Source organism: Theropithecus gelada, chromosome 9 (genome assembly GCF_003255815.1).
Source record: "Theropithecus gelada isolate Dixy chromosome 9, Tgel_1.0, whole genome shotgun sequence".
Classification (NCBI taxonomy): domain Eukaryota; kingdom Metazoa; phylum Chordata; class Mammalia; order Primates; family Cercopithecidae; genus Theropithecus; species Theropithecus gelada.
The window spans coordinates 122924751-122938938 of NC_037677.1; the positions used below are offsets into that span (position 1 = coordinate 122924751).

General features: G+C 37.6%; 1 protein-coding gene across 1 annotated transcript in view; it reads right to left on the minus strand.

The window, feature by feature from the left end:
- ADAM12 (ADAM metallopeptidase domain 12) overlaps positions 1-14188 on the minus strand; it is a 373557-nt gene that overhangs the window by 350740 nt on the left and 8629 nt on the right. The gene's annotated exons all lie outside the window — the stretch shown is intronic.

Here is a 14188-nt window from a genome sequence, read left to right on the forward strand (position 1 = left end):
GAGTTATCAAATAGCAATAATTAAGCATAGAGTCCAAGAGTAGACAGATCAATATAAGTGAATGAAAATGAGAAAAATTGACACAAATATGTATAAAACTCTACCAAACAAGGTAGTATTTCAAATCAATGGAAGTAAAATAGGCAGTGGTTATAACTGGGTAGTCATCTGAAAAAGAGAATGGATTCCTATCCTCACTTTTTATGTAAAAATGATAGATGAATGAATAATTTAAATACAAAAACTAAAACTACAGAACTACTGTATGAAAACACTGCTTCCATATTAATTTTATGCAGCCTTTTTGGATGTCACAGCAGGATGCATGATCCTTTCTATAGCTCTCTAAGTTAAAGATACATATTCTAATCCCTATGGCAAGCACTAAAATATAATAACAACATGAAGAACTACAGCTAAAAAAGGGAAATGTTAAAACTACTCAGTACAAAAAAAATGGGAAAAGAAGGGAAAAAAAAACATACTGGGCAAATAGTAAAAGATAGCAAGAAAATGAACGTAATTCTCCATAAGAATAATTAAATGTAATTGGATTAAATATTTCAATTAAAAGATAGTGACTCTCAGAAAACATTGAAATGCAAAGCTAATATACACTGTTTAAAGGAATGCACTTTGAGCATAAATATAGATATACTGAAATTTTTTTTAAATGAAAAAAGATGCTCTGTGCATATATACACAAACACTAAGCATAGGAAAGCTGAGGTGGCCATATCAATGTTAGTCAAAGGCCATATCAATGTTAGTCAAAGTTAGTCAAAGTGTGGGACAAAAATTACTACCAGAGATAAAGAGGAAATTTCATCAGGATAAACAGGTCAATTCATCAAGAAGACATAACAATCCTAGATGCATATAAACCTAAAAAGAGTTTCAAAATACATCAAGAAAACTGATAGAACTGAAAGCACAAATAGATAAACTGGCACTTCAGTTAAAGGTTTTACTCCTCTCCCAATAATTGATAGAAATAATAAACAAAAAATATTAGTAAGTAAACACCATCAACTATGCTATTTACAGGACATTACCCTATACAATAACAGCAGAATTTACATTCCTTTCAACCATTCATGGAATATCCATCAATAAAGACTATGAGCTAGAGTATAAAACAAGTCTCTAACAAATGTAAAGATAAAAGTAATAAGACAATCTGATTATAAGAAAATAACATTAGAAATTAATAACAAAAATCTTAACATCTCAAATATTCAGAAATTTAAAAACATTTCTAAATAAGCTATAAGTCACAGGAAAAAAATTACAAAAGAAATTTTTAAAATATTTTAAACTAATGATAATGAAAAAATAACCTATACAAATTTATAATACTCAGCTAAAGGAGTACTGTACCAGGGATATTTACATTTCCAAATGGCTGTACTAGAAATTGAGAATGTTATGTTAATATTCAAAGTAAGGATCAACTAAAAGCAGCTAAAGAGCAAATCAAACACAAACTAGAAGAAAAGCAATAATAAGTAGCAAAAATCAAAAAAATAAATAGCAAAAGAGAAAATCTTTGAAACCAAAGTTGGTTGTTTGCAAACACTGATAAAATTGTTAAATTCCTAGCAGGATAAAAAAAAATGAGAAAAAAGTCATAATTTACCAATTTTAGGAATTAAAGAGGGTACATCATTACAGATAATACAGGCATTAAGTGATAAGAAAATATTATGAAAAATTTTATGCCAATACGTTTGTTAACTCAGACGACATGCACATATTTTTTGAACCTCCAGGCCCAGATGGCCACACTGAATAATTCTATTAGACATTTAAGAGAGAAATAATAACAATCTTACATGAACTCTTTCACAAAATGCAGAAAGTTAGAAAACCTTAACTTATGAGGCCAGTATAACCCTGACACCAAAACCAGACAATAATATAACAAGAGAAATAGCACTATCTCTTATAAAAACAGACATAAAATCCTTAAAATATTAGGTAATAAACCCAGATCCCTCTCTATATGTACATAAATGTATATGTGTGCATGTGTATGTGTGTGTGTATAAACGTGTGCATATATGTATATGTATGCATGTGTGTATATATGTGTGTGTATGTGTATATATAATATAGGATAAACAACAAATGAATGGGCATGCTAATTTGTGAAAACCTAAGTAGGTCTTGTAGTCTATATTCCCAGGACTATAACTAATCAGGCTACCCAGTTGTTATTTATATTAAAACTCCTCAGAAACATAAATTTCATTATTCCTTTGATAACTTAATTCACTGTTTTATGATCCCAGGTTAGATTTTGTGCTTTTTTTCTTTCTTTTTTTTTTTTTTTACAAAGGACTGAAGGCAAACCACCAAAAGAAAACTGTATTGTAACAATAAATACGGTACAACTTTAAGAAATGTACTTTTAAAATTACTATGAGTTTATCAATAACAACTTTTCATGTTAAGTCTTCCAATTTTTGCATATAAAAATGATTTTCTAGCCGGGCGAGGTGGCGGGCGCCTGTAGTCCCAGCTACTCGGGAGGCTGAGGCCGGAGAATGGCGTGAACCCGGGAGGCGGAGCTTGCAGTGAGCTGAGATCCGGCCACTGCACTCCAGCCTGGGCGACAGAGCGAGACTCCGTCTCAAAAAAAAAAAAAAAAAAAGATTTTCATCAAACCACTGAAACTATCCACTGTGGATGTAAATAAAATAACCAAGTTCAATGTAAGAAAGCAGCATAAAACAAAGTAAAACTTGTGATTTGCAAATTAGCCTGATGTAAGTTTTTTGTTGGTTTGTTCGCCTTTGTAGTTGCAGAAGGTGAGCTCTGTTTTAGAAGGAGTCATTTCATTCCCCAATTGAATTTTGACTCATTTAGGTTAAAATCACTTCAAAAGTTTAAAATGAGGGTAGAGAAAATAAAAAGGAAAAAAAGTAAATATATAGTTAAGTTTATCATCACCAGGTCACTAAATGCTAGCTATAGAATATCCAAACCCAAGCAAACGCATAGAGTTCTTCATGCCCATCCTCACATCTGTACATTTCTCAGGCAGATCAGAAGAACAAGCTAAAATTAATAGAGACCTCTTGTGATTTTTATTAAACTATCACCTCACATTTTCTACCCAATATAAAAATCAGCATCCATAACAGCATCACAGTATTTCCAAAAGATGTTCCTTTTGTATCACTAATATTTACTAACTACCTTTTCCATATCAAATATTTGGACACATGGTCTTTTTTTCAAAAAGACTTTCCAAATATGCAAATTCATTTACATGAAAGGTTGTACAAACACAAAAAATTTAAGAGTAGAGCTTTAGTGAATCACATTTGTTGAAATGAAAAAGCAGCACATCAAGTGGGACTATTTACTCATCATGCCAATATTTATTGAGCAGCTGTGATGTGCTAGGCACGGGGGACCCAACAGAAAATAAGATGGATGTGGTCTGTCACCACAGAGCTTAAATTCTAAACAAGAAGACAAACCGTTGATTAGAATGTGATAAGTGCTCTGATGGAGACATAGCATTTTGAGAACATTTAGCAGGGGGACCTTTCCTTGACTGGGGTTGGGTGGGAAGGTCCAAGAACCGGCTGCCTGTGAGGAAGTGAAGTCTAAGCCAAGGAGGAGTTCGGCCAAGTGTTGGAGTGAGAATGGGAAAAGAACTGTCAGGCAAAGATAATGAAGATGCTGTAGTAAAAGGACATGAAACAGCTAGGGAACAAAAATGCAGAAACAGAGCCACCTTACCAATCAGATGCTGCTGCCAGCTCCAAGACCTGTACATAGTGAGTGCACACCTCTGAAAACAGAAGCTTCCACCTGTCAAAGCCATTCCTGATATTTACAATGCTGACTATCTAATTAACTCACTGTGGTAGACCGTTGAGATGGTTCCCAGTGCCCCCGCCTTCTGGTATTCACTTCCATGTGTAACCCTGGTAGGGTTAAAATAAAGCAAGTCACTAGGTTTCTTAACCTAGTTACTTGCTTTTAACCAATAGACTACAGCAATATTCACGGACCATGATTAGATTATACAACTTGTGATTTTGTATTGTTTGCAGATTCTATTGCCTTCTCAGTCTGCAGGCCTTGATGAAGCAAGCTTCTATACTGGAGAGAATACTGATTAGGAAAATGGGAGCCAGCTAGGAACTGAGACCTTCAGTTCAGCAACTCAAGGGACTGAATTCTGCCATGGTTCTGTGAGCTTGAAAACAGATCCTTCCCAGTTGAGCCTTCAAGTGAGACCCAGTCCTGGCTAACACCTCGACTGAAACCAGTGAGAGAAGCTGAATTAGAGGACCCAGGTAAGTTGTGCCTAGACTCATAACCCACAAAAGCTGTGAGATTGTACATGGGTGTGATTGTAAGCCACTAAGTTGTGGCAATTTGTCATACAGCAATAAATAACGAATGCACTCATGCATGTGTGTTTATCATGTTTACAAGTATTTTCTACAGTCATCATAGGTAGTAGTTATTAGGTTCAGTCCTGCATTTTATTTGTGAGAGAAAACAGAAGATAGTGTACTTAATTGTTAAACAGTAAGTTTCTCCTTCAAAAAGAATACATTTTAGCTGGTAAGTCCACATGCTCCTTTGATGCGAAAATGAAAGGTCAGAGATACCAGGCCCTGCAAATGGGTCTCCAGTCCCGTTTTTCCTGCCAGTCCTTGCAGGTCAGAGCCCACAGGACAAGTTCCTTGGATTCACACAGCTAAAAATTCAAGTATTGTTCTATCTCAGTGTGTTCCTAGGTTCTCTCCTCAAATCCCAATGTCTCAAGATAAACACAAGCTGAGATAGCTGCAAATGGTTTGGAGTACAGAAGAGTTCCTGGACATCATAGGTCTTCCCTTGGCAGTCCAGTGGTTTAGTATGTAGGCCCTGAAATCAACTGCCTAGTTCAATCCTGGCTCAGCCTCTTATAAGATGCAGAGGCTAAGGCAGATCACGAGTTCTCTATGCCTTAGTTTCTTCATCTGTAAAATGGAAATAATAATGGCTCATACCTCTAAGGGCTATAAGGATATCTTAACCACATAATTCATGTAAAGGGATTAGTCCAGAGTCTGCTGAATGCTTTGTTAACTGCCGGTGTCATCACTATTACTGTTATTCGTGTAAGTCCCATGTCTAGTACATTCCTTATTTGTGCAGTAATTCACGTGCATAATCTCAGCTGTGCCACCTTGTAGCTGCATAACTGCACAAGCTGAATGTCCTAGCCTTGGCTTTCCTATTTGGAAGAAAGAGTGGTCATAGTGCCTACCTCCCAGGACATGGTGAGAATGTATGAGAAGCCCTTGGACCAGTGCTAGCACAGAAACCACACAGGCAAAATCCCTTATGGAATTCCTCAATTCTATCCTATAAAGAAAGAGCAATTACCACTCAGAAATGTGATTGTTCTCCAGGTACACAGATAAACCTGCAACCAGGAGCCCTTGGGTGTTGTCTGATCATTTGCTGAACTAAGACTGAGTAAACATTTTAGAAAATTCATTTGCTGCTGTGCAAGTCAGAAGATATGGTAGCTGCAATCCACAGTTTCAGAAAGATTCAGACGAACAATCTTAGTAGTGTGGGGGAGATATTTCCATTCACTTATGTTTTGCTGTACATTGGGAAAACACCACCAATATTTGGTCTTAGAGTGGAACATTTCTGTCAGATTCTGGATGTTCTAAATTTGTATTGTTTGGAGCCACAAGGATGCAGAGTGCTTAACGGGCTTCACTGCTGCAATCACATGCTCTAACTGGTAATTAACACATAAGTCAAGAATTTATGTGTCTGCTTCATCCACAAATGTGAGGTTCCTATTTCTACAGCAATTCTTATTCATGCCAACCCAATACCCTGAGAGGCATGTTAAATTTTATTTGCCTTGCCATTCTACGTTTATCCTCCCTCCCACACCTCTTTCTCAAGAAGTCAGTGGAAGTTGAAGGCCAGGAAAACTCATGCCCCTGGCCTGGGCATCTGCTACCATTCATTCTCTGCAGCCCTTATGTCTAGCGCACAGTGTGTCCCATACAGCAGAGAAGAAGGAAACTAACGACCATTTTGTGTGCTATAAGTAAATGATATTTGAAAGAGTTCACATTATTAATGCAATCTCAAATAGTCCTGGTTAACAGAGATGCCCCTGATGGTAGACTGATAAATAACAAAGATGGAAACATGAGATTTAAGGTAGGAAAAAAAGGAATAGAAACTGCCCTCCTCTCCCAAATCTCTGCCACCCCCTCTGCCAAACTTTGGGATTAACTTGGACACCCATCTACCACGAGCAGGAGGGGACGGTGGCTCATGGATGCTGAGAACTTGTGCCGTCCAAGGCATGAGGGCAAACCTCAGCCACTGAATGAACAAATGAACAGTGGTACCATGTGTCCCCCTGTACCATCGAAAGAGAAGACCTTAAATTACAAAACACATCCCCCAACATCTCCCTCATTTGATATTCACCACAATCCAGGGAGGTAGGCTGCATCCTTGTTCATTGTTGACAAAGAAACTAAGTTCAGAAAGATTTAGTGGGTTCCTCAAGGTCACACAGCTATAAAGAGGCCAAGCCGGAACTCAGAGCCACTTCTCACTCCAAGTCCAGAATTCTGGCCATGATCCAAGCCACCTGTCAATTTTATAACTACAATGCCAGAATACACAGCACTCTTGACCCACTAAATCCATAAGGAAGTAACATCAGGAGAGATAAGCTGAAGAAATCTCATTATTTTATGTCACTAAAGTTCATAAGAGAAGCAGACGCTTCTACTAGGAGCTTTTGTGCTTGAAAACAGTTGTCTTGATTTAGCTTTTCAAACCATATCCTATCCCAGCCCTTTCTGCCTCCCTCTTTTGAAATTGCTTCCTCACTGAGCCTCTGTAACCAATGGCTTAGTCTTCAGCAGTGCTGAGGGAGAAAGAAGGATGACAAGCACCTTTTTAAAGGAGAGCAGAGATGAGAAACAGAGAAAAGAGACTAAAATATGTGAGAAAAAAGTTTCAAGAGAACCATCTATTGCAGCTGAATAAATTATGCTCCAAGGAGCAGACTCTCCCTACTAAGAAACTGGAAGTAAAGCTTAGTGAATTGAATAGACTAAATCTGACATGTCCAAATTCTAGTGGCAAATCAGGCATCTGATTTTCTTCTAGATAAATCAGTGGAGAAACCAATCTATATGGAATCGTAGCATTCATTCTGAAGGTTACAAAAATATACAAATGAGTATTTCCATTGTCGGCTTACTCCATTGTACAATCTTCTCTGTATACTAGAATGTTTAAGTATGGGATGAATTCACTATACACTCCTGGAAGGCTCCCATGACTGGAATTCTGTTGACACCTCTGCTGGCAGAGCAGCGGCTTCTGGGAGTGTATGTTGGCCTTGCTTCCCAGCTGTTCTCATTTTGCCTCCGCCAGAGGGAGATGGGAACAGCTGATGGCTTCACCCCCAAAGCTCAGCTTGGCCCCATCATTAGCACATCTCACCCCGGCAGCTGCCAAGGCAAAGACTAACATGCCAGCAGGAAAGCAGCTGACTGACTTTTCTGACTGAGTGTTTGGAGTACTGGAAGTTGAGAATCAAGCTGCCAAGCGGGTTCAACTCATTTTCTGTACGTTTTTACGATCCACTCACTCTAGAGGCCATGAAATGAGGGTGCCTGTTCTTCTTAACACTGTATCCCCAGTTCCTGGCACAAATCTGGGATTACAATAGGCAGCAAACAAATGTGTTGACTAAAAGAACCAAAGAATCAATATTGGAGATGTCCAGTTCTGAAAACACAGTGGACTGAGCTGACACAGCTAGAAAACCTTTCTATTACAAACACAGAAACATGTTAAATAAAATGTGACAACCTGTATAACTGAACTAGAAAGAAGAGAAAGGAAATTATCAGGGAATGAAGGAATTCCTAGCCAGAGCATCCACCCACTGCCAAAGTCATGGAATCCCAGAGGCCTGGCAGATACAAGCCTTCAGCCTGGAAACCATGAGTTTGGTAACAGGAGGCATGATCTTGAACACCATGGGTCAGAGAATTCTAGCTAAGATCCTTGAGTAAAACCAAGCCCAGACAGGCCACCCTTCCCAAGTCATCAGGGCTAGAAAACCTCTACCAAATGCCACAGGGAAACTTCAAAGTGACATGTCTCCCCAGAGATCTGGTGAGGGTTAGGGAGTTTTGCAAGAGAAACAGAAACTTCAAGCCTTTGCCACATGGGTATGGAGACCAGAATTAGAATAGCCATGTGGTGTAAAATTCCCACAATAACTGGGCTTAGACAAGGGAAATCCCTGCGGCATCTGTCAGGAGTAAACAGATTCTGCTCCACAGGAACTCTCCTAATCAAGGGTACATAGGGCTCACATGAAGAGGGTAGCAGTGGAGGGAAAAAAAAGCTGAAAATGAACTCACAGTTTAAAATTGTAAGGCATTGGAAGAGATAATCCACGGTAATACAGAATCAGCATCCTAAGAACTTGAAATAACCTGAAATGGATAACAATAAATAAATCCCAAATTATTAAAGACATGTAGGAATACAAAGAAAAGATAACAAAAGATAATTTTAAAACATTACATTTTAAAAAGATCTGGCAAGTTTGAAAAAGAGCAAAACAAAGCTTCCATGCGTGAAAAATTAAAGATATTGAAAAACATTAAGTCAATAGACAGTTTAAACAGCATTTAGACACAGCTCAAGAGAGAATTGGTAAACTGAAATTTAGACTGGTAGACATCACCCAGAATATAAAGCAAACAGTGATAAAGAGACGAAGAGAAGCTAAAAACAGGATGACTGAATTATAAGGCCCAACTACATATAACAAAAGTTCCAAAGGAAGTGATGAAGCAAAAAGGGCAAGGCAGTAATTAAAGAGATGCTTACTAAACTTTTTTAAAATAATTGATTGGATTCAAGAAGCACAGCAAGGCCAGAAACACACAAATTTAATATGAAACCATATAAAAACACATTAATAAAATACAGAACTACACATACACACACACACATACTCCACCACCACCAAAGAACTACCTTAAAAGTAACCAGAGAAAAAGGCAGGTTTAGTGCAAAGGCATAGTCCTTAAATGAAAGACTCCTTAACAACAACAGGAGAGGCCAGGATACAACAGGTAATATCTGATAAAAGAAAACAATCGCCAACCTTGGTTTGGTTATCTATACATAGCTAAACATTCATGAAAAAGAAAAACATTTTCCAGGCAAACAAATATAGGGAATTTGCTACTCAGAGACCTTCGATGGAAGACTACTTCAATAAGAAGCAACTGGATCCAGAAGTGGAAGTGGTTTGCAAAAAACCATGGGAAAAAAAAAAGAAAGAAAAGAAAAAGAAAAGAAACTGGTTGCATTGGATAAATCAGCATAAGCCTGGACTGCTCAGCATAGAACAAAGCCTAGTATTTCCCCACTACATTTTTTGTTGAGAGATGTGTTTCAAAATGGCAGAACTAAAATTCTAGACAATAATAAAAAAAACAGGAGGCACAGTGAAGGGCACTAAAGCATGGTTAGCCTGTAATTGTTTGGGAGGAGGCCAAAGTTATTGACTACCTTTAGACTCCGTTGCTGAAGGGCAAATGTTAAAAATTTAATGGTACTACTGAAACTGTGGAAAGAGAATATGTAACCTCTAAATTAATAGAACTGAGAAAAAGTAGGAATAAATAATCCTACAGCAATAGAAGAAAGAAAAGAAAGATGTATAAAGATAGCAAAAGTTAGTTATTTTCATTAAAGTTAAAAAAAAAAAAAAAAACAACAAGGAGACTAGTAATCACTTTTTTTTTGTTGTTTTTCTTTCCTTGTTTTTTGAGACAGGGTCTCACTGTGTCTCCCAGGCTGGAGTGCAGTGCAAGATCAAAGCTCCCTGCAACCTCGACCTCCTGGGCTCAAGCAATCCTCCCACCTCAGCCTCCCCGTGTAGCTGGGACTACATGTGCCACACATATGTTTTGTTTTGTTTTGTTTTGTTTTGTTTTTTGTAGAAATGGGGTATCCTTATGTTGCTCAGGCTGGTCTCAAATTTCTGGGCTCAAGTAATCCCCCCTCCCCAACCACCCCCAGCCTCCCAAAGTTCTGAGATTACAGGTATGAATCACTGGGCCTGGCTAATCCTTTTGTTCATCATTGTAATGGAGATGCTACCCAATGAAAGAAGAAAAATAAAAGAAGTAGAATGCATAAGGACTGTAAAGGAAAAAAAAAAAAACACTTACCCTTTCAGGTGATTATTCTCTTAGAATTTCTATAAAGTCAATCTACAGACAAACTATTAGAGTAAAAATTGAGCAAGCACCCAGCTATGATTTGAATCATCAGGATTAAAAACAATTGAGCAAGATTTCTGAATTCAAAGTCAACCTACAAAAATAAGTAACATGCATATACACTGAAAAGAAAACATCAATTAGAACTTTCAATAAGGAAATGACTCCACAGACAAAACAAGAATAGCCGTGAACTGGCACTTGTTGAAACTGAGTGATAGAAACATGGGTATTGATTGCAGTCTGTCTACTTCTGTGTATGTTTAAAACTTTTCATATTAAAAAGTTAAAATATTTTTAAAAATAGTGATACCATCTAAAGTGACAATAAAACTATTAGGTACTTATGATATCTAGAAATATATCTTACAAAGATGCGCAAGAACCTTGAAGAGAATATTATTGAAAACATATTGAATAGCATTAAAGGGAACAAATACATAGAGAAATCACCACATTCATGATGGGAAGCCTTGATGTCATGAGGATGTCAATTCTCCCCTAAATTAGCCTACAAGTCCCCATACAGTATTTTGCGAAACTTAGCAAGAAGATTCTAAAGTTCATATGAAACACTAAAGTTTCAGGAATAGTCAAGATAACTTTAAAGGAGAGGAGGGGAGAAGGAAAGGAGATGTTAAACTTTATTGAATGCTTAGCATGGTCTGAGCACTTCTCAAAGCACTGTATATGTATTATTTCATTTCACCTGCACTACGGCCCTGTGGAGGTAGATACGATTATTATCACCATTTCATCAAGAAGAAATGGGGAAAGAAAAAGATTATGTAGTTTGTTCAAGGTTTGAGGTGAGCAACGATCCCAATTTGCCTGGCACTGAGAGGTTTCCTGTGATGTGTCATCTTCAGTGCTAAACCTAGGAAAGTCTGGGCACACAGGTTGGTTTGTTACTTTCTCAAGATCACATGTCAGGAGCCAGGTGGCAGAGCTAATCTGCAAACTCCAGCAAGCTGGCTTCAGTGTCTGCCCTCTGCACCACTACATACCAACTGTATTAGTCAGGGTTTTCCAGAGGGACAGAACTCATAGAGATGATATAAAGGGAAGTTTATTAAGGAGTATTAACTCACATGATCACAAAGTCCCACAATAGGCTGTCTACAAGCTGAGGAGCAAGGAAGCCAGTCTGAGTCCCAAAGCTGAAGAGCTTGGAGTCCGATGTTCAAGGGAAAGAAGCATCCAGCACGGGAGAAAAATGTAGGCTGGGAGGCTAAGTCAGTCTAGTCTTTTCACATTTTTCTGCCTGATTTATATTCTGACCATGCTGGCAGCTGATTAGATGGAGCCCATCCAGACAAAGGGTGGATCTGCCTTTCCCAGTCCACTGACTCAAATGTTAATCTCCTTTGACAACACCCTCACAGATACACCCAGGATCAATACTTTGCATCCTTCAATCCAATCAAGCTTAACCATCACACAAACCAATCTAAACACTGAAGGCTTATCATGAAGTAAAGGATGCTGAGAACAATATGAGGCTGGAACTGAGGTAAACAGAACAGTAGGACAAAGAACCCGGAAGCATATCTGTGTGTGCTGGCTGGTTATCAGAAGTGGAAAAGGATTCAACACATGTTACTAGAGCAATTGGTTTTCCAGATGGGGGGAAACAGACATAGATATCATACAATAAATAAAAATTAAATTCCAGTTATTCTAAAAGGGAACAGCAAAAATTTTAAATTTAGAAGAAAGTATCAAAATTTATTTCGGAGCTCAGGAGAGGAGGATTGCTTAAACTAAACTTAAAAAGAAACACGAGTAAACAAATACAAATAATTCAAAGAAGAAATACAAAGAACATATAAACACATAAGAATCTTAGAGTCTTTAGTAATGAGAAAAATGCCAATTAAAACAATGAAATATTTAACATCCAGCTTGGCAACATTTAAAAAGCCTGAAAATACCAAGTATTGACAACCACATAGGTAACCAGAGCTCTCCAGTAAGTGGGCACATAAATTGGTACAACCAATCTAGAAAGCAACTTAACAAAATATGTTACAGTAAAAAATTCGTGTACTCTACAGCTCAGTAATTCATTTGTAATAGGTTCCCTAGAGCTTACACCCATACCTAAGATAGCAAGGATCCTGGCACCATCGCAATATCAAAAAGTTGGGGAAAACAGATTTATTATCGGCAGAGGGGTACACAAATTATGATTCAGCCATTCAATTAAAAGGAATGAACCAAGCACATATATGAATAAGTCTAAAATATATATATATATATATTTTTAAGTTGCAGAAGGTTGTCATATATAGTAGGGTACCATTTATTTAATAGTTAAATACATAAAGAATATCAGGTATTGACTAGGGGTATGTGTGTGTATACACACACATACACACAGACCAACCAACTTCACAGGAGTACAGCCTCTGCAAAAGGAAGACTGAGATAAAATAGTCTGAATGGGTGGGGAGAAAAAGGATGGCTATAAATATATCTTTAACATTTTACATCTTTACATGTTGAAAGTTCTGAAGCATATATAGTAGAATCTGGCTGGCAAATATATATGCGTGTATAACTTATTCTATGTCCATTTTTCAATTTAAAATGGTCATATTTTAGAAATAAATGAATGATGGTGCCAGATTTCTTTTTCAATCATCTTTTACATGATCTTCTCAAATCATACTGAAATTGGCTGAAATAATGATTTTAGTTTAAAAGTTTTACTTAGTATGCTTAATTTTAGGAATGTACCTTTCCATAGGCAGACAACAGCTGCATTTTAAGGTATAATGCAGACCCTAAATCCTAATGCAGGCTCTGAAGAACACTACCAACAACAATAAAAAAACCAGGATGGAAACGAAACCAAAATAGGAGCGCTTTTACGCTGTTGGTGGGAGTGTAAATTAGTTCAACCATTGTGGAAGACAGTGTGGCGATTTCTCAAGGATCTAGACCTAGAAATACCATTTGACCCAGCCATCCCATTACTGGATATATACCCAAAGGATTATAAATCATTCTACTATAAAGACACATGTACACATATGTTTATTCCGGCATTATTCACAATAGCAAAGACTTGGAACCAACCCAAATGTCTATCAATAACAGACGGGATAAAGAAAATGTGACACTTATACACCACAGAATACTATGCAGCCATAAATAAGGAAGAGTTCATGTCCTTTGCAGGGACATGGATGAAGCTGGAAACCATCATTTTCAGCAAACTATCACAAGAACAGAAAACCAAACACTGCATGTTCTCACCCATAAGTGGGAGCTGAACAGTGAGAACACATGGACATAGGGAGGGGAACATCACACACTGGGGCCTGTCAGGGGGATGGAGGGCTAGGGGAGGGATAATATTAGGAGAAATACCTAATGTAGATGACGGGTTGATGGGTGCAGCAAACTACCATGCCACCTGTATACCTACATAACAAAACTGAACGCTCTGCCCATGTACCCCAAAACTTAAAAGTATATTTTAAAAAGTTGGTCATATATCTAGGCAATCCTTCACATACTGCCAATGTTTCCATTTTTTTTTTTTAAGTAAGACTAAGTTCTCAGATCCTGTTCAGATTCAAATGAGCATATCTCTCACAAGAAATGCTTCCATCCTATCATGGCTTCAATTACAAACATGGCAACACATAATACAAGGAATCTTTTGGTCAAATTGCAGACCAGTGCTCACCACGCCTGCTAGGGGAAGACATGTCAAGGTGTTTCACCATTTCTAAGAATGGATCATCTAAACTGATTAAGCAGTTCAAGGCTTCCTGGAGGAGGTAAACAGACAGAAAACGTAATCCAATGAAACTGTCCAATTTTTTAAACAGTTGCCAAGAAGC